The sequence below is a fragment of the Rattus rattus genome, chromosome 1 (assembly GCF_011064425.1).
Source record: "Rattus rattus isolate New Zealand chromosome 1, Rrattus_CSIRO_v1, whole genome shotgun sequence".
NCBI lineage: Eukaryota > Metazoa > Chordata > Mammalia > Rodentia > Muridae > Rattus > Rattus rattus.
This window is the reverse complement of record NC_046154.1, coordinates 108901550-108920300: the sequence shown is the minus strand read 5'-3', so window position 1 is coordinate 108920300 and position 18751 is coordinate 108901550. Positions and strand designations below refer to the sequence as shown.

Sequence of the window (18751 nt, the reverse complement as noted above, 5' to 3'; positions counted from 1 at the left end):
ATCTTGTAGCGGCTGGGAGACTCTTTAACCACTACTGTTACTGGTCTTGAAATAAAATAAGTATCTAGCGTTGAAGTCATTTTCAGCTGAGTGTACTGTTTCCTGAAGTCATGTCCATCCTAACTGAACATCCTTGTGACAGGCACCAGAGTATGATCTTTCAGATGTGTATGGTCATCTTACTGCTCAGCTTTTTTTAGAGAAATGAAACTTTGGCTCAGAAACGTTTGTGCAAAGTCTCGAAAGCTCCCTGAGAACAGAAGTCATGATTAGAATCTGGCTATGCACCTGAGTGTCACAACACTTCTTCGCTTCTTACCACTCCATCCTGAAGTATTACTTAGATTGGAAGAGTGTAGGGAGGAATGTCTTTGTTCTGAGTCTGTGGAAGACACAAAAAGAGATAAGGATCGGGAAAAAAATGGGTGTATGACTTTAAAAATGAGACTGTTGTTACATACAATTCTCTTAGAATTACAATTACAATTAGCTATGGGTTACAATGAACCCAGTTACAATTAACGATGGGCTATGAACGGAATTTCCATCTTCCTTAAGAATCTCTTTTCTGGTACGGAAGTCCAACAATTTAAATGGAATGGTTTTCAAATCTGCCTCTGGCAAACATTTCCAAGTCTTCTCATTTGAAAAAAAAAATCACAGAACATATTTAGGGCAGGAAAGAAGAACTTAGTAAGAATAGCAGAATATTTAGCTCTCCCTCCCCTTGTAAATCTTACCTGATAATTATAGGAAATTAGTTTAAAATTTTACGAGGCCCTTGGGCAAGTGAAGCTGGCTATTGATGGAACCTTCCTGTAGGAATTATTTAGGAAGGTCAAGGACTCCCATCCTGGGTTCACCTCCCTACTACTCAAAGGAAAGAACCGTTGTCATTAATCTGAGTCCTGGTCCCCTTTTGTCTGCACAAGTCATGCCTTTGCTACATAGGATTCCCTCTTTGGGAATTTCTCTTCCTCCCTCTTTCTTTTCATATCAGTAATAGTCTCTTGGGAAACTAACCTACTGTTCATTAATGATGATCCAAAGTTAAGTTATTAGAGCACACACATGCAAAACAATAATTGTACAAAGCTCTAGTCCAGACAACATCTGTGTAGAAATCTCAGCCAAAGTTAGATGACACCAAATGAGATAAAATTATGTCACGTGAAGTCTGCCTTCTATGCCAGCCAGCCAAAGGGGAAGGCCACTTGTCTGGTAGCACTAAAATTTGGAACGTGAATAGGAAAATATTACGATACATACCCAAGTAGGAAATAAAACTTCTGGGAACCATTGCCTTAAGAAAGACTGCATAGTAATATATAAAAGATTCAACCAGTTACAGTTGTTTTCCTAAACACCTTAGTAATATAAGCATCCGCATTGGGGAAAAATAAGTGAAACCATGCAACCGTCACAATTTCCAGTCCAAGCCACACATCAGGATGCCTGGGTCTCTTATGGCCCACGGCTGCCTTCTCAGTCTCTTCTCACACTAACAGCTCAGCCGTCCTTCTGAAAACCAAACTAAATAAGTACTCCTGCTCAGAATTCCCCAGTAGTTCTCAAGGTAACTGAAAGCAAATGTCATTGTCTAAAGGTTTTATTTCTGCCAGAGACACCACAACCACAGCAACTCTTACAGAGGAAAACATTGAATTAAATGGGGCCTGCTTGGAGTTCAGAGGCTTAATCCATTATCATCATGGCAGGAAGACATGGTGCTTGAGAGGAGCCGAGAGTTCTAGGTCTTGATCCACAGACAGCAAGAAGAGACAGCAGGCCACTAAGGAATGTGCAACCAACATCAGTAGCCAAACATTGTGGGGGAATCTATTTTGGATGCTCAAGCCACAGTGAAGGCACTGGTTGAATTCAGTCACGTGATAGGCTCAGCTATCACACCAAAGAACAGAAAAAGCGTACTCCTGAAGCAAGCTCATATTCAAATTAATAAGAACTAATCAAGTGTTGCTTTCTTAAGTCACAAATAATAGAACTCTATAATCAAACTACTTAGCATGTAAAGGTAATAAACACTTACTTAGGTAATAAGTAAATTAAAATTTTTCCTGGTATATACTTAATACATACTGCTAAATAAGTGTTCTCCCAACTTGCCTATTTATCTGTGGCATTTGCTATAAACCTATAAATGTCTCTGGCTCCAAATAAATAGAAAACCAGTTTATTGAAATTAGATTGAAATATTGAAAAAAAATCAGACTCCAAAAATGATTAAAAATCAAAGAAGGAGGCTAAAGAGATAACATAGTGGTTACGAACACTTAATGCTCTTGCAGAGGTCCTGGGTCCTTCCCACCACCCACATGGTGATTCACGACCACCTATATCTTTAGTTCCAAGGTATCCAATTCCTTCTTCAGACCTCTATAAGGGACTGCACACATGAGGTGCACATGCTTACACTCAAGCACTCACATATATATATATATATGTATTAAATAAATAAACAAATAAATAAATATTTTTAAAAGAATGAAAGGATGCTAGTTTACAGAAATCACTGACAGTACGGGAAGTGCTTACTGTTTTTATTCTACCTCCGAAAACATGAACAGGTTCTAAATGTCTTTATCTTCGTACATTTTCCCTAGTGAAAATCATCAGTCAGACTGTTCTAGATTATGAGCAATAATCCAGCTGTCCAAAGCCAGGAGAAACAATGCTTCGTGATCCCACACGTGCCACAGGAGTGAGAAGTCTTGTTCTGCCGTCATCAAAATTTTCATTCGCTGAAGGAGCTTCTAACCTGTGAATGGATCTAGACCATGGGCCACCAGAAATGAAGAGGCTCTAAAGAATTAAAGCTTGAGGAAATCCAGATTGACTCTATAATTATAAAGAGAAAATGATGGCGGTTTGTTTATATGTTGTTGTTGTCGTCGTTGTGGTCTAAATTTCCCCAGTGATATGAATAACCACATTAGCTTACGTAATGACTTTGACCAAAGGAAATTAACGTAAAACCATAGTAAGTTAATAAAAATTTTAGCCAGACATAACACAAAACCATAATAAGCTAATAAAAATCTTAGCCAGACCTCTATTTTCCCCCCCGAGACAAGCTGTGATCTGTGGTCTATCAGTGCGCACGCAGTAGAGTAAGATATGAGTGGATTGGGAGATCTTCAATGAAGTGCTTGCCTTCTTCAGAGTAACTTTTGTCCGAAGCCCAACACAGTATTGGCCGTGTTTTCCAGTACATTCACACAATAAAACGAGGCGCACCAATGGAAAGCAGATGTTCATCTGACCAAACCATCATGTGTTCCTGGTCCCAAAGAGAAATAGTCACGCATAGTATTAAACTAGATTTATAATTTATAATTCAAATGTTTTTATTTGGGGTGGTGTGCAAGCCACATGCCCATCTGTCCTCTAGGCTGCTCTGCCATGTGACTTTTCTTTTTTTCCTTGGACTTGGTGTAGTCTTCGCTGGTCTTGTAACCTTTGTGACTTTCAATCTTACTCCCTTAGATGCAGTACGGTTCTTGATTCTTGTCCTTTTGAATGCCAGCCTCAAGGTGAGGAAGTCAGAGTTACCTAGTTAAGAAGCAACAAGAAAAGCAAGTCCCTGAAGAATTAAAGTCCATATAGAAAGCACAGGGCATTTTATAGAACAGCCAGTGTGGAGACTAGTGGTGCTTAAATATTCCTAAAGAATATTCCTTATTCAACCCCTTCTAAGGCTGGAAAGAATGTAGGATCTGGAAGGCTTCAAAATGCCATCTTCTAACCATGACATGACATGGTAATTATAATTATAATCTTACAATTAGTTATGATTACCTGTACCAGGCCTGCATACGAATGGGTTAATCAATATTCACCTGTGGGCAGGAAAGTGATTCAGGTTGTCCTACCCTTACTTCTGAACTATTGGCCATTGACAGATCTTGGGAGAGGGCAATCATTGGCTTAAGCTGTATACCCATTGGTGAGCTCACCCAGTTGCAATAGGTAGTTCCAAACCCATGGTCTCACACATAGGCCTGGTTAAATCCAATGGGCCACAAAACAAAATATAGAGCATGAATCTGAGAAAAGGAGGGGAACTTGTAAGGAAGAGGGAGTATTAAAATATTCAGGTGAAATATTCAAACAAAAGGAAAACAAAAATCCTTGATTGATAGCCTTATTATTCTGTTCTCGACAAAATAGTTGAAAACTCATCAGCCTCCTTTATGAGTTAAGGCAGAATACACCAGGTCAAATTTATGTAGCTCTAGTTTTGCCATGGTAACCAATGCACTCGAAAGCACCCTATCCCGAAGTCCACCATTCCACTGTGTCAGCTACCTTGTTAGAAATGATATGAGTTTTCTCATAGTCTGCAGGAGTTTATTTGACTAACAACTCTTTCCTAAAGTCACAATGCAATGCCCAGATCCTCTGATGCAAATGAAAAGGGGACAAAAGCATGCTTTCTGATAATATCTGTTTTGTTTGTCATTAAGAGATACTGATCTTGGGGCCGGAGAGATGGCTCAGTGGTTAAGAGCACTGACTGCTCTTCCAGAGGTCCTGAGTTCAATTCCCAGCAACCACATGGTGACTCTCAACTGTCTGTAATAAGATCTGATGCCTGTGTGTATGAAGACAACTACAGTGTACTCATAAAATAAATAAACAAATCTTTTTAAAAAAGAGAGAGACACCAATCTCCTTCCTGTGCTCATTCACATCTTGCTTCCCTATGCTATGATGGAATCTTATGGTTATAGTACATGGTGAGGATTTCAGTCTAATTATATGGGGCTGTGCATGACCACAGCAGGGTGGCGAAGAGGTTTGGCTTCACAGGATTCTACCTTGCTGGCATTATTTTATGGTTCGCTTAATAGCAAACTTCTCAAGAGACCTACATTTCAGGTCTCTCATTTCAATATGATTAGAATATCATAATTTTAACACTGACTATTATTATAATGACATAATATTTGCTTCTGGAATTTGGCATGATTCATTTTGATGTTTGTGGTCCGGAAGTTGAAGCAAAGGTTTTGAATGCTTTTTAAATTTTAAGTTGCTTAAAGTATTTAATGCTATCTCTTTCACTCTTTGCTTCCCTGTGTGTCTGTCCGTCTGTCTCTGTCTCTCTGTCTCTCTCTTAAGTGTTTGCAAATGCACATGGGCACGTGCACCTCCATTTGCATGTGTATTTAAAACTGTTAACATGAACACTGCCTTCATCACTCTGTTTCTTAAATCAAGTTGTACGTCCCCTATTTTCAGGACTTTGTAGCTACTTGCTTCTGCGAAGCCACTGGAGTTTCCTATTTGAAGGGACTTTTTGTTTCACTCACTGCCACTTAAGAAACAAATTTTGATTGCACTTCTCCCGTATATGAGGTCTGGGATAGCAGCTTGAAAAGATATGTTAGGAAAATGCAATCCACACGTTGACTCATGCCTATAATTCTAGCATTTAGAAAAATAATCAGGGAAATTGCTGAGTTCTAGATTAGCCTGTGCTATAATGAGTGATCTTGCATCAAAAATTATAACTGAACCAAACTACATTTGGTATGACTCATCCCCCAAAATGCCTACCATCTTATTTAAAGGAGAACGTTATCTTGCTCAGACTTCACTCATCACATTAGGAAGAGCTACCCAGGGTCATTGTTTTCTTCTGTGCGTTTGTGTAAACACTTAGAAACATTCTCTACACAGTAAACCTGTGCGCTTTGATTGCTGCTAGATATTCTTAGCCCCTGGAAAGTGCATGTCACCAGTGGCTGCACTGTGGGTCAATGAGCGTGCCGTGACTTTACACAACGCATTCGAAAGTCATTTTTGAGAACAAAAAGACATAAAATGTATTATTCTTGCATATACAGAACTATAGCTTTTATACTAATGTTTTATGGTGATATTGTAACTGACTGTGCCGAAACCATTAGTCATCTGAACACCTTAAAAACTCAGCACTTTAGGGAAGAGTGGAGGCTCACTGGGTAGAGGTGCCTGTATGCAGGCCTGAAAACTTGGGTTCAATCTCTGGGTCCCACAAGGTGGCAGAAGAGAACAGACTCCCAAGATTTCTCTGACGTCCATACATTACACACGCTGCATACAATGCAGACATGCATATACATGGTTGTACAGATGTGTACATGGGTGTTTGCATGCACGTCTACACAATGAAGAAGAGGCCCTCTTTAAATAAATTAATAAACAACTAACTGTACATTTGTTTATTGATAGAAGTTGTTTGGTGCAAGCTCATCTTTAAAACAGGAGTTAAAAGTGTTCACAGTCCATTAATTATGTACCTGTAAGAAGCTGATTTTCAATTTTCAGTGATAATTTTGTTTTTATTAGTACTGTGATTATTAAATGAATAACCTACCCCCAGTGGGCTCTGTTATATGCGTGCTACACTGAACAAAGGGCTATTGTTCACAACCATTTGATTTAAAGTTTTCCATTTTTATTTACCATTGTTTGCTTTTAAGATGAATAATACCTCTTCCCTGGAAACCAATCTCTTTGAGGAATAGGGACAGGGAGGGTTTTATATTTATTTTATCCTGTGCTCCAAGTCTAACAATAGTATGTCTCCATTGTAATTTATCAGAGGGATTTTCAGAAAATGGTCCAATTGAATCACAGGTTAGTGAATGAAGAGCTCTTATGAGATCTCAGCCTTTATGTAACCTGAAAATAAAGAAAAGGCCTTTGAAGTTTTTCTATATTGGTAAGCTGATGAATCATTTTATCATGTAACTAATATGTTTCTAACTAGTGATTGACATACCTTACCTTGTGTTTTGAAATAACAAGAAAGTATAAATACAGACATACTAAACTAAAAAAGTTTTTTGCTTTTTTTACAAGAAAGTATAAATACAGACATATTAAACTAAAAAAGTTTTTTGCCATAAAACTTCCATTCCTCACAAAGACATTAATACTAAATAATTTCTCCACCTTTCAAAGAAAGATCAATTCCAAAGCAAATCTTTGAGGAAGAATGGAATCCTTAAGTATTTTAGTTGTAAAGTGTTCTTTGTCTAAGGAGTTAGCCTACCTATGCTTGTGACTCAACAGGATTTCTATTGCTATGATAAACCATAATGACAAAAGCACCTTGTGGAGAAATGGATTTATTTCCATTCTCAGTTGTACCATCAGTCAGGGAAGTCAAGACAGGAAGTCAAGCAGAGCAGAAGCCTGGAGGCAGAAGCTGATACAGAAGCCATGAAAGTGTGCTGCTAACTGTCTTGTTCCTCATGCCTTGCTCAGCCTGCTTTCCAAGAGCATCCAGAACCATCAGTTCAAGGGTACTACCCAAAGAGGTTGAGATCCTCTCTCCCCACATTAATCACTTGTAAAGAAACTGTCCCTTTAGATAATATGAAGAGGCACAGCCTCACAGTAAATTCCTTGACACTCTGACATTTGCAATCTTTTCTCTCCCTTTCCACAGTGTTCACTGAGCCTAGATGTAGCCATTAGGACTGAACCCCAGAACTCTACACTTTGATTGGTTATGATTTCTGTAGTGGTCTCAATCTACTGTAAAGAGTTTTCTTGATGAGGAATGAAGACTACACTAATCTGTGGATATAGAAACATGTGTTAATAAATTGTTAGGTATTATGCTGATTTAGCAGATGAGGGGTTACAGATTGATCTCCAATAACAATGATTTCACTAGTAGTGACTAATTAAGCAGGCACCCAATACCATGCACACTTTCCCTCTTGTTGAGAGGGTGCTACATGCTTTTAGAGAGTTTTTGGTTACTGCTAAGGCATGTGTACCACTACCACACTCTTAAGGTTATCATGCCATGCTGGCCATTGATATAATTCATAGTTGAGTAGAACTGTTGGTTGGTTCCCTCCTTTGGAAGCTTGCATGGCACTTTCTGGTACCATGAAAGCTAATCGTCAGGGAGATAGTATTCATGTCAGTTTCAGATCAGGTATCTCTGGGCCATATTTCAGTAGTTCATAGTATCATAAGAAATGGAAACTTACCCTTCACTTTTCAGGCTCAACCAATGGTAAGAGCAATAGGCTGTATCTTTTGGGAATCTCTTATACAGTCTTGGTCAACAACTTAGAAGAGGACTTCTTAGATCTGTTCTTGCAAATTTTGTTAGTAATGTCAGAAGCTACGATCATAAAGTCTCATCAACATAACTGCCCAAATGTGAGATTAACAAGGACATTAATGGACATGCCAAAGTGGATGGGGAAAACCCACAAGGCCTTGACTCCACACAATGAACTAAAGACAACTGAAAAAAGCTGAGAGCAGGAAAGGGGGGGCTCTTCCCCAAGGAAGAGCATGCCAATTGGTTGTCCATTGTCAATCTGTAAGTCCTGAATACATACATGCAAGTAGCATCGAACAGACTGAAAAGGTTATATTTAGGAACATACGTGTATGTATGCATGCATGTGTATATATTCATGCAATAACAATTAATGAAAAGAGAGACCATGAATTTGGAGGAGAGTGAGAAGGGATATATGGGAGAATTTTGATGAAAGAAAGGGAGGAAGAAATGTGATTATATTGTAATCTCAAAAAATAGAAAAAAGAAGGAAAGAAGGAAGGGAGGGAGGGAAGAATAAGAAAGAAGAAGAAAGAAGATGAAGACAAAGACGAAGTCAAAGAAGAAGAAGAAGGAGAAGGAGAAGGAGAAGAAGGAGAAGAAGAAGGAGAAGAAGGAGAAGAAGAAGAAGAAGAAGAAGAAGAGAGAGGGAGGGGGAGAGGTAGAGAGAGAGAGAGAACAGTGTTCAGTTCTTTCTTATAAAGGCATTTTCTTCAATTGAGTTTCATGCTTCTCAAATGAGAGAGTTGACATAAACTAGCCAGCACAGATTGATACATTACATTCTCTGATTTTAAACCATCATCTTTTTAAAAATTGCTTTAATATTAAGAATTTTAATTTTATAAATTTTTTGCATGATAAAATAATACAGGATGTTAAATATGAACATTTTATAAAGCCATGGAGAAATAATTTTAAATTGCTGTGAAATTTCATGATAAATTGAGTGTGTTTTCTAAAGGCATTATGAATTCTAAGACACCAAAATTTAAAGTGTTGAGTTACATCCCCCAGAGCACCACCAATTGGGGATCAAGTGTTTCAATGCCCCAAGTCATGGAGGACATTTTGTTCAAAGCACCACAGTAATCTAACTATATAATCATTAAAAAAAAAAGCTCTTTCTAAAGTCCTTGGAGTTTAATAGTTAATAAAAGTATAGGCAATGTCTAATGCCCTCAAGAAGCAAAAGCAGTCCTAGCTTTTGGGTCAATACCTGTACACTAGATAGGAAGATAATGACTCTGATTCCTGCTAATGAAGGAGATAGTTCTACCAAATGCTTGGAAATGCTCAGTTTGTCATGTGGGTCGTACAAATGTCAATTATTTGCCCAAGCATTTTGAAATATTTATGTTATCTCATTAAATAAAGTTCAATCCATAGATGGACTTGAGCCTACAACAATACCATTTACTTTTATGTATATATTATATGTATATATAATATGTTATATTATACATAAATTATTTATATATGTCATATTATACATAAATTATTTATATATATAAATCATATACACAGAGACAGGTGCACATATTCACACCCAAATATACACATACACACACACACGTTATTTTAATTTGTTAAAACTGGGAAAAATCCTGAAAGGGTAAAACCTATTTGTAGAGACGTATGTATGTTTAAAGTTATAGCAAAAAATTAAAACACTCCAGATGAAAGAAACATGTGGAAATACGAGTAGAACAACAAGTCTCATGACTATACAGCACATGGTCCTATTTCCAGAAAGAATGTCATTGTGTGGCACACAAAACATCAAACATCACTGAGATGTAAAAAGCAGTTCTGGCCACAATGCCTACATGGCACCAATTTGATCTCAAGAAAGACTCCAGCTTTTAATTCAATTCCACAAATATTTGTGTTCAATATTTGTTGTACAAGAGAACCCAATACACTGCCAAATGTCTGCTTTAACAAAACTCTAAAATCTCCATTCAATTTTGAGCAAATATTTAGTCAGCACAGGTCCTGATTTCTTCATCTGAAAAATGGGGACCAAATTAAATGATAACTGAGGTTTTAAATTTCATTAACTATGTGAGGAGCTTGGACCTGATGATGGCAGATTATTCTTTGCTTTTTAACCTGTTCTTTTACCTCTCAATCAGGATAGGAACTAATAAGGAAACCACCAATTCGACTTTCAAGAAGGTACGTCTGCTACTAGAAGAGTGTGCTTGGGGTGCTAGGCAAGACAATGGTAGAGTGTACACTGTCTCCAGAGACATGGCCTGGGTTGGAGCTTTTCCACCATACATTACATGATTTGAGGAAGTTAATACCTCTCTAGGGGTTTTAGTTTCGTTTCTAAAATAGTAATTAAATTTACTCACAAATGGCCAATACATAAATAGCTCAATGTGGAAAACTATGGAGAATATGCAAATTAAAACTACATGGAAATTCATTCGTTTATTTTTTATATATTTATTTATTCTATGTATATGAGTACACTGTAGCTATCTTCAGACACACCAAAAGAGGACATCGGATCCTCTTACAGATGATTATGGGCTACCATGTGGTTGCTGGGAATTGAACTCAGGACCTCTGGAGGAATGGCTGGTGCTCTACCACTGAGCCATCTCTCCAACCCTGGAAATTCATTCTTATACCAATCATGGATATGATTTAAGAAAAAACAAACAAACAATAATAAAAAACAAATGCTGGTGAGGATACAGAGAAAGAGGAACTCTTATTTCTTGATGGTATAAATGTAAGTTGGTATGGTCAATATGGAAGATTTTCAGAAAACTAAGAAGAGAACTCCGATTGATTCAATGATCCTATTTCAGCATACATACCCAAAGAATTCTTAGTCAGCATTCCACAAAGACACTTGAACTTTTATAGTTCCATTTTTATTCAACTCACAATAGCCAAGATATGAATCCAGTCTAGATATCCACCAAAAGCTAGATGGATAAAGAAAATATGATACATACATACAATGAAATTTTACTTCGTTATAAAGAAGAATAAGTCATAGCATGTGTAGGGACATAGATGGAATTGGAGACTAAACAAAGTAAACTGGACTTGGAAAGACAAATATTGCATGTTTTCGCTAACATGTGAATTTCATGTGAAATTTAAATGTGTGTGTGTGTGTGTGTGTGTGTACTGGATGGTTTTGTGTGTCAACTTGTCAACTTGACACAAGCTGGAGTTATTACAGAGAAAGGAGCCTCTTTCCATGAGATCCAGCTGTAAGGCATTTTTCTCAATGAATGATCAAGGGTGAGAGGGCCTACTGTGGGTGGTACCATCCCTGGGCGGGTAGTACTGGGTTTTATAAGAAAGCAAGTGGTGCAAACCAATAAATAATACCCCTCTATGGCCTCTGCATCAGTTCCTGCCCTCAGGTTCCTTTCCTGTGTGAGTTCCAGTCCTGACTCCTTTTGGTGATGAACAGCAATGTGGAAGTGTGAGCTGAATAAACCCTTTCCTCTCCAAAATGCTTCTTGTCATGATGTTTTGTGCAGGAACACAAACCCTGACTAACACAAAATATGTATATGTTTATATATATGTATATACACACACACATATATATATATATGGGAGCAAAAGAAGTTAATGAAAACAAAAGAAGGTTCTATATGAGTGCATAGGAAACAGCAAGTGAGAGGATGGAGAGGAAGACCAGTGAAAGGAAACAAATAAGAATAATGAGATTTGTGTATGAAAACGTCACAATGAGGCCTACTTCTTTGTATGCTAACTCATATATATGAGTTATTATTAATATCTTACAGGAATGCAAAGAATAGATGAGTTGCTTTACATAAAGGCCTTTGAACAGCATTTAGCAGAGTAGGTAGTCCAGCAGGACTCACTGTTGACTTCTGTTTTATGCAGAAGGACAGAGATGTCAATAGTCTAGATTTCACCCTATACATTCCCAAAGGAGATGCTTACTTCAATTAACAGTAGTCACACCATGGGATTAGTCATGGATTAATAAGGAAATACCATAGCTCACCAGCAGTAATACATGATATAAAATACATACTATTAATTTTCAACTCACTTCACTCAATGGAATCCCCCGATAATTTTTTTAAAGTAACGTGTTTGTCACACACTTTAGAAATCAGCATAACTGAGGAGGGACTTCATTCTTACTTGGCTAAATATTGAAATTACAAGTAGAAGTTAATATGTTAGTGAAGCCAAAATTACACAGAACTTCTGTTCCTTCCTTCAGTGTCCTACGTACAGTAAGCCTAGGAACTGGGATGTCTGCAATATAGGACAAATATGTGAATGGACAGAAATCCTTAGGTTTGTAAATTTGACCACAGTGAGCTCATAAAATATAAATATTCAGGGCAGTCAGTAACAGTCTTCAACAGCATAGCTAGTGGGGCGTGTATGCTCAATAAATGTTATTGTTTATTGTTTTAAATTTCCTTTTCTGTCCAACTGAAGAAATCTCCCTCAGTTTTTACTGAAGTGAACTTTACTATGCAAAAATCATATCCAATAGAGCAAGACATTTCTAAATGATAAAGGAGACCATTGTTTTCTCACAACACGGCAGAAATTATATCACAAATATAATATAGACTTAAAGGATTCAGGGAAAATTAATAGTTATAACTTAACAAGATTGGAAACTCATTGTAATGAAACTCATTGGAATGAAACATCAATTCTCCCACAATTGTGTTCTCTTCATCAACTGAGCTCTCAGTAGTTTCAAAGAGAGTAACTTATGAGTGCTTTGTCTACTAAGGTCCTATACGCTCTGGAGAGATCAGATCACTTAGAAAGGACTTCATTCTTACTTGGCTGAAGATCAAAGTTACAAGTGCATCAAATCATTGTCTAAAGACATTATTATCTGTTAATTAGCACTCAGAGAAATGGGAACAAACAAGTGTCAAACCCTGTTAGTAGGTCTTTATGCAATATACATACGTTTTGATTGGGTTGATCATTTTTTAATCTAGACAGAGAGCTGTGGCAACATTCTTTTATAGAACAGTATAATATGATTTCTACATAAGATAATCTAAGTAAGTAAATCTGATATGCCTGTTAGGTCAGTTAACTCCTTCTTTCTTAGCCCCCGAACAGCATCTGTGCTTCTATTCATTCCCTTGGAAGGGTCAGAAGAGATGCAGTATTTCTGAGTAGTGGTATCCATTAGTCGATGTTGTAAAAAAAAAAAAATCATTCCTTGTTTCTGTAGACTACTGGGATCTGGATTTCAAGGTTATATGGGGGGAGGGTGCAGCAGAACTTTATGATGGTATTCAAGAGAGTGGGAAGGGCTCCCTAGGCCCCTCCTGTTATTATGGGGGGTCTGGAATGGAATTATGAGGGAGATGCTCACTGTTGAGGGCCAAGTTGGGACAGAGACTCCTCAGCAACTGAGGGCCTCTTTTTTTTCTCTCAGTATCCTTGCTCAACTGGGTGGGTAGTCCAGGGTTTCTTACTCCTTGGAGGCCACGTAGGTCATGAGGTCCACCACCCTGTTGCTGTAGCCATATTTATTGTCATACCAGGAAATGAGCTTTACAAAGTTGTCATGGAGAGCAATGCCAGCCCCAGCATCAAAGGTGGAAGAATGGGTGTTGTTATTGAAGTCGCAGGAGACAACCTGGTCCTCAGTGTAGCCCAGGATGCCCTTTAGTGGGCCCTCAATGACTGCTTCACTACTCTCTTGATGTCATCATACTTAGCAGGTTTCTCCAGGCAGCATGTCAGATCCACAACGGATATATTAGGGGTAGGAACACGGAAGGCCATGACAGTGAGCTTTCTGTTCAGCTCTGGGATGACCTTGCCCACAGCCTTGACAGCACCAGTGGATGCAGGGATGATGTTCTGAGCTGCCTCGTGGCCATCACACCACAGCTTTCCAGAGGGGCCATCCACAGTCTTCTGAGTGGCAGTGATGGCATGGACTATGGTCATGAGCCCTTCCACGATCCAAAGTTGTCTTGGATGACCTTGGGCAGGGGGTCTAAGCAGCTGGTGGTGCAGGATGCATTGCTGACAATCTCCAGGGAGTTGTCATATTTCTCTTAGTTCACACTCATCACAAACATGGGGGCATTGGCCAAATGGGTGAAGATGATGACCCTTTTGGCCCCACCCTTCAAATGAGCCCCAGCCTTCTCCATGGTGGTGAAGATGTCAGTAGACTCCACAACATACTCAGCACCAGCATCACCCATTTGATGTTAGCGGGATCTCGCTCCTGGAAGATAGTAATGGGCTTCGTTGATGACAAACTTTCCTTTCTCAGCTTTGACTGTGCCAATGAACTTGCCATGGGTAGAGTCATACTGGAACATGTAGACCATGTAGTAGAGGTCAATGAAGGGGTCATTGATGGCAACAATGTCCACTTTGTCAAATGCAGAGAAGGCAGCCCTGGTAACTAGGCGCCCAATACGGCCAAATCCATTCACACCAACCTTTTCCATCTTGTCTATGGGACTAGACTGGTACTGCATGAGAAGATGTGGCTGTCTCTGGAACAGGGAGGAGCAGAGAGCCTCAAAGTCATATTTTTATATTAGTTGTATTTACTTATTGCATCCATTCATTTATTCATTCACTCACTTACTTTCTTATTTCCAGGCTAAGCCTGGGCCTTAGACATTCTAGAAAAACACTTCATATCTGATCTCTCTCCCAAGCCTTCCTTTTCCTTTTTGTTTTAAAAACAAACAAACAAACAACAACAAAAAGAACACCGTTCTCACTACATTGCATAGGCTGGTCTTGAGCCTACCTTTGGCCTAGGCAGGCATTAAACTGATGACTCCCCAGCATCAGCCACCTAATTAGCTGAGAGTAAAATCATGTGCCACTACACCCAAATGGCAGTAATATAAATTATTTATTGTTTTCCAGTTTATGCAAGATAGAAAAATAATTAATTTAAAACAGATAAATACAAATGATAGATGTCTAGTGATAAACATGACCAGTTGTACTCTCATCAAAGTATTGTGGTCTCAAGTAGTTGTGGGATTTGTGTAAGGGGAAAGCATGTGTCATGATTCTAAACAAATCCATGTGACTATTGTGTCTATTCTGGTGATTACTGTGTCTCCAAACGTAGCATCTCAGCTCTTGACTTCTTCTAAACTTTTCTCCTCTCAGAGACCTGAGACAAAAGACTTTGTGTGGTTAAAGTCTTCAGAAGATATTTCAACACAGATGTGTGGAGAAGATATTTATGGTTATTGAAATGGCAGGGACAAATAAATAGTATTACCAAATATCAGTCCACTGCTTCAGTAATATATGTGGGAATTTTGACAATAACAGTCAATCTCTTATACATATATTTAATGTAAATAAAATGTGTTCAAGCAGACACATGTTTAGTGAAAATAAGTGTTCAAGAGAGTGAAAAGAATAAGAGAAGGGATCTGAAAGCCTTCACGTTTCCGGTCATACTTTTTTCATAACAAGTAAGAGGTCTGGTGTCATCCGCATCAGTTTGTTCTAGGAACTTCTGCCAGGGGCCTGTGTCTCAGAAGTGCTGTGAGGCCTGTGACCTCTAAGCAGAATGACATGCTGAGGTAAGCAAACGTCTTCTGCTAAACTCACTTCTCTTTTAGGAAGTCCTTTCCCCTTCCTCAAGCACTTTTGCCTTTTGCCTCCTTCAGCGCTGTCTTTCTTTCGGTTCTTTGCTCTCTCAGTTTAAGAACTCACTAATGCTTTTGGAAGAAAATTGCTGTTAAAGCTCTTGGAGAATCTGTAGTTACTGCTCAGACAGTAATTCAGAGCATTAATTTTTCATCAATAGCAGTAACCAGTATGGGTATTTCAACTGGGATGGTTCCTGATTCAGGGGATTATTTTTGTGTCTTATCATTTATATGAAAAGTTCTACCATGAACTAGGTTGCCTGCCCTCCGATCTCAGGTGGCTTTGGTTAGAACTGCAAAGATTGGATAAAAACAATCTTCTGCCAACTTTTTTGTAAGGAAATTCACAACTTTGAGTTCACACTCATGCAGGAGGTGAAGAAATGACATGGCAGGACAGAATGAGTGAATGTTTGCAAGTGGCTCTTTAGGTAGAGTGAGTCCCCTGGCTATTGGCATCACTGCTTCCCCAACCTACAGTGTGTGCTAACTGCATGGACTTTGGGCTACTGGGTGTGAAGAAGTCACATAGTTAATTAAGTAATCAACCAACAAATAATATATGATAGACTTCTGAAGTTGGCAAAGCTCGGAGGTAAATGTAAAAGAGAATATGTAGGCATTGGATGAAGCGCTAGGCCTCTTTATAAGCAGTATGTGATTACTATTAGATGAAGGCTATGCCTGAGACATTGCACTAGTATCAGTAGCTTTACTAGGCAGTATAGAAGGAAGATAATGGAGTGCTCTTACTGAATATTTTCCTTGGCCAGGTACTAGGTGAGGATCCTTACACATACAACATGTAGAATACGTCCATGACACACAGAGGGGATGAATGAATACTAGGCCTTCTTACAACACTGGAAATCATCCCCATCATTCTCTTTCCATAGGAATTATTATCTCTTTCATTATAATAAAAATAAGGCATATAAAATTAGTTAAAAGATAGCAAGAGACATGAGTTCTGAACCTGGTGATCTTAATAAATGAAGGCAAAAGTTAGAAGTGGGAGTTAGATCCAGGCAGCAGTAGGAGAAGACAAAGGCAGTTCCAAACCTGGTGATGGGGTCAGAAGGTAAATTCAGATAGGATAAGTAGAAGAAAACCTTCTCCTGCAACTTTCCTTAACTAGAATATTTCCTAACTGAATTTTAAATACTTATCTTCATAACTGTATCTCTTACCCCTCATAAAAAAATCCATTTTATTCTTTGACTGAAAATAGATATTTCTCATACAATATATCCTAATTATGGTTTCCCCTCCTTCTACCATTCCAAGCTCCTTCCTCCCATCTGGATGTACCCCTTTTCTGTCTCTCATTAGAAAACAAACAGGAATCTAAGGAATATTAATGATCTGAAATAAAATATAATAAGATAAAACAAAACCAAAGTCATGTGTGTTGGATAATTTGAACAAATACAAAGAAAAGAGCTCAAAGCTGTGGGGTGTCTAACTCTAATGGGTAAATCTACAATATAGACCCTACTCCTAAGGTTCAAAGAACATATGGGAATAGGGGTAGAAAGACTGTGAAAGCTGGAGCATAGCACATGACTTTCAGATATTACATTGAAGCTGTATCCATAACATCTCAACAGTACTGGTCTCCTAAGTGAGACGTTAGGAATGACAACAGCAGTTGACAAGCCAGTGAGGATGGGGGAAATCTCACAAGACAACAGCTACAGGCAGTTAGTGACTGTTAAGAGAGGGAGGTTCAGTCTTCTTTAGAGATGACACCCCTTAAATGTTATCCATTCCCAAATGGTCAATTCTAAACACAGATACCTATGGACAATGCTAAATGTACTCAGCAGGTTGTATTTACACACACACACACACACACACACACACACACACACACACACACGCTGCCTGCCAATAATAATTAAAGGAATAGTGTTCATAAATTTTAGAAGTAGCAGATAATGAGGGAGTTGTGGGGTGGGAAGGGGTAGAAATGATATAAAAACAGTACTCACATATAAAATTCTTTTAAAAATAAAATAATACATTAAGTGTTATTTTTAAATGCTTTTTAACAAGCTGAAAGAAAAATAGGCCAAGTGCTTCTCTTGGGGAAGCCTGTACTTTTGGAGTCTGAAGCAGGAAGACCATGAGTTTGATAGCTAATAATGAGTTCAGCCTGGGTCATATTCATGTTTATAACTGGACAGTTGTAAAATGCAATTCGTATTGTTTCATTTTTAGTGGGGGACAGGGCATAATTGCTCATGGCCCAGAAAAGTCATGCTGTATTTGTACATATGGTGCTGATTCAGAGGAAGAGTGGAGTGACTGTGCATAAATGAGGACTAAGGGGGTATAGCAAACATAATTTTCAATGAGCTACTTTAGACATTGATTAACCCTGTGGCCAAGGCTTTTTAAACAAAGCCAAAGATATTACAAATAAAAAAGCTCAGAAAAGCAAAGTGCCTCTATAGGCAAGCTTGTGAGGTACAGATGGAGTTATAAATCACAGACAGTCAAGTGAAATGTAAGTTTTCTGACTGTAGATAATGAGCAAACACATATGTGGGCTTTCTTTGGGTTCCAACATTTTTTTTTTAATAATAAAACAGTTGTATTTTTTTCAAAACTTACAGTGATACTGAAAGGGAAAAGCCTAAATCTCCAGATTAGAAAATGCAGACAAACCAGAAACATGTCCAGAAGTCAATGACATGGCAGGATTCAAATAAGAATTAAATGGCTTAGCATAAAAAGCAGCCATGTGGTAACCAGAACAATGATTCTTTAGAGCAGCAGTTCTCAACCTGTAGATCGCAACCCATTTGGGAGGTCCAACAATCCTTTCACAGAGGTCACCTAAGACCATCAGAAAACATATATATTCACATTATGACTCCTACCAGTAGCAGAAATACAGTTTTGAAGTAGTAACAAAAAAATTTTAGGACTGGGGGTGGGGGCTCACTACAATTTGAGGAACTGTATTAAAGGGTTGCAGCATTAG

At 38.3% G+C, this 18751-nt stretch overlaps 1 pseudogene; it reads right to left on the bottom strand.

Annotated features, from left to right (window-relative positions):
* Positions 1-13580: 13580 nt before the first annotated feature.
* On the bottom strand, positions 13581-14147 carry LOC116900044 (annotated as a pseudogene).
* Between the last annotated feature and the right edge of the window lie 4604 nt (positions 14148-18751).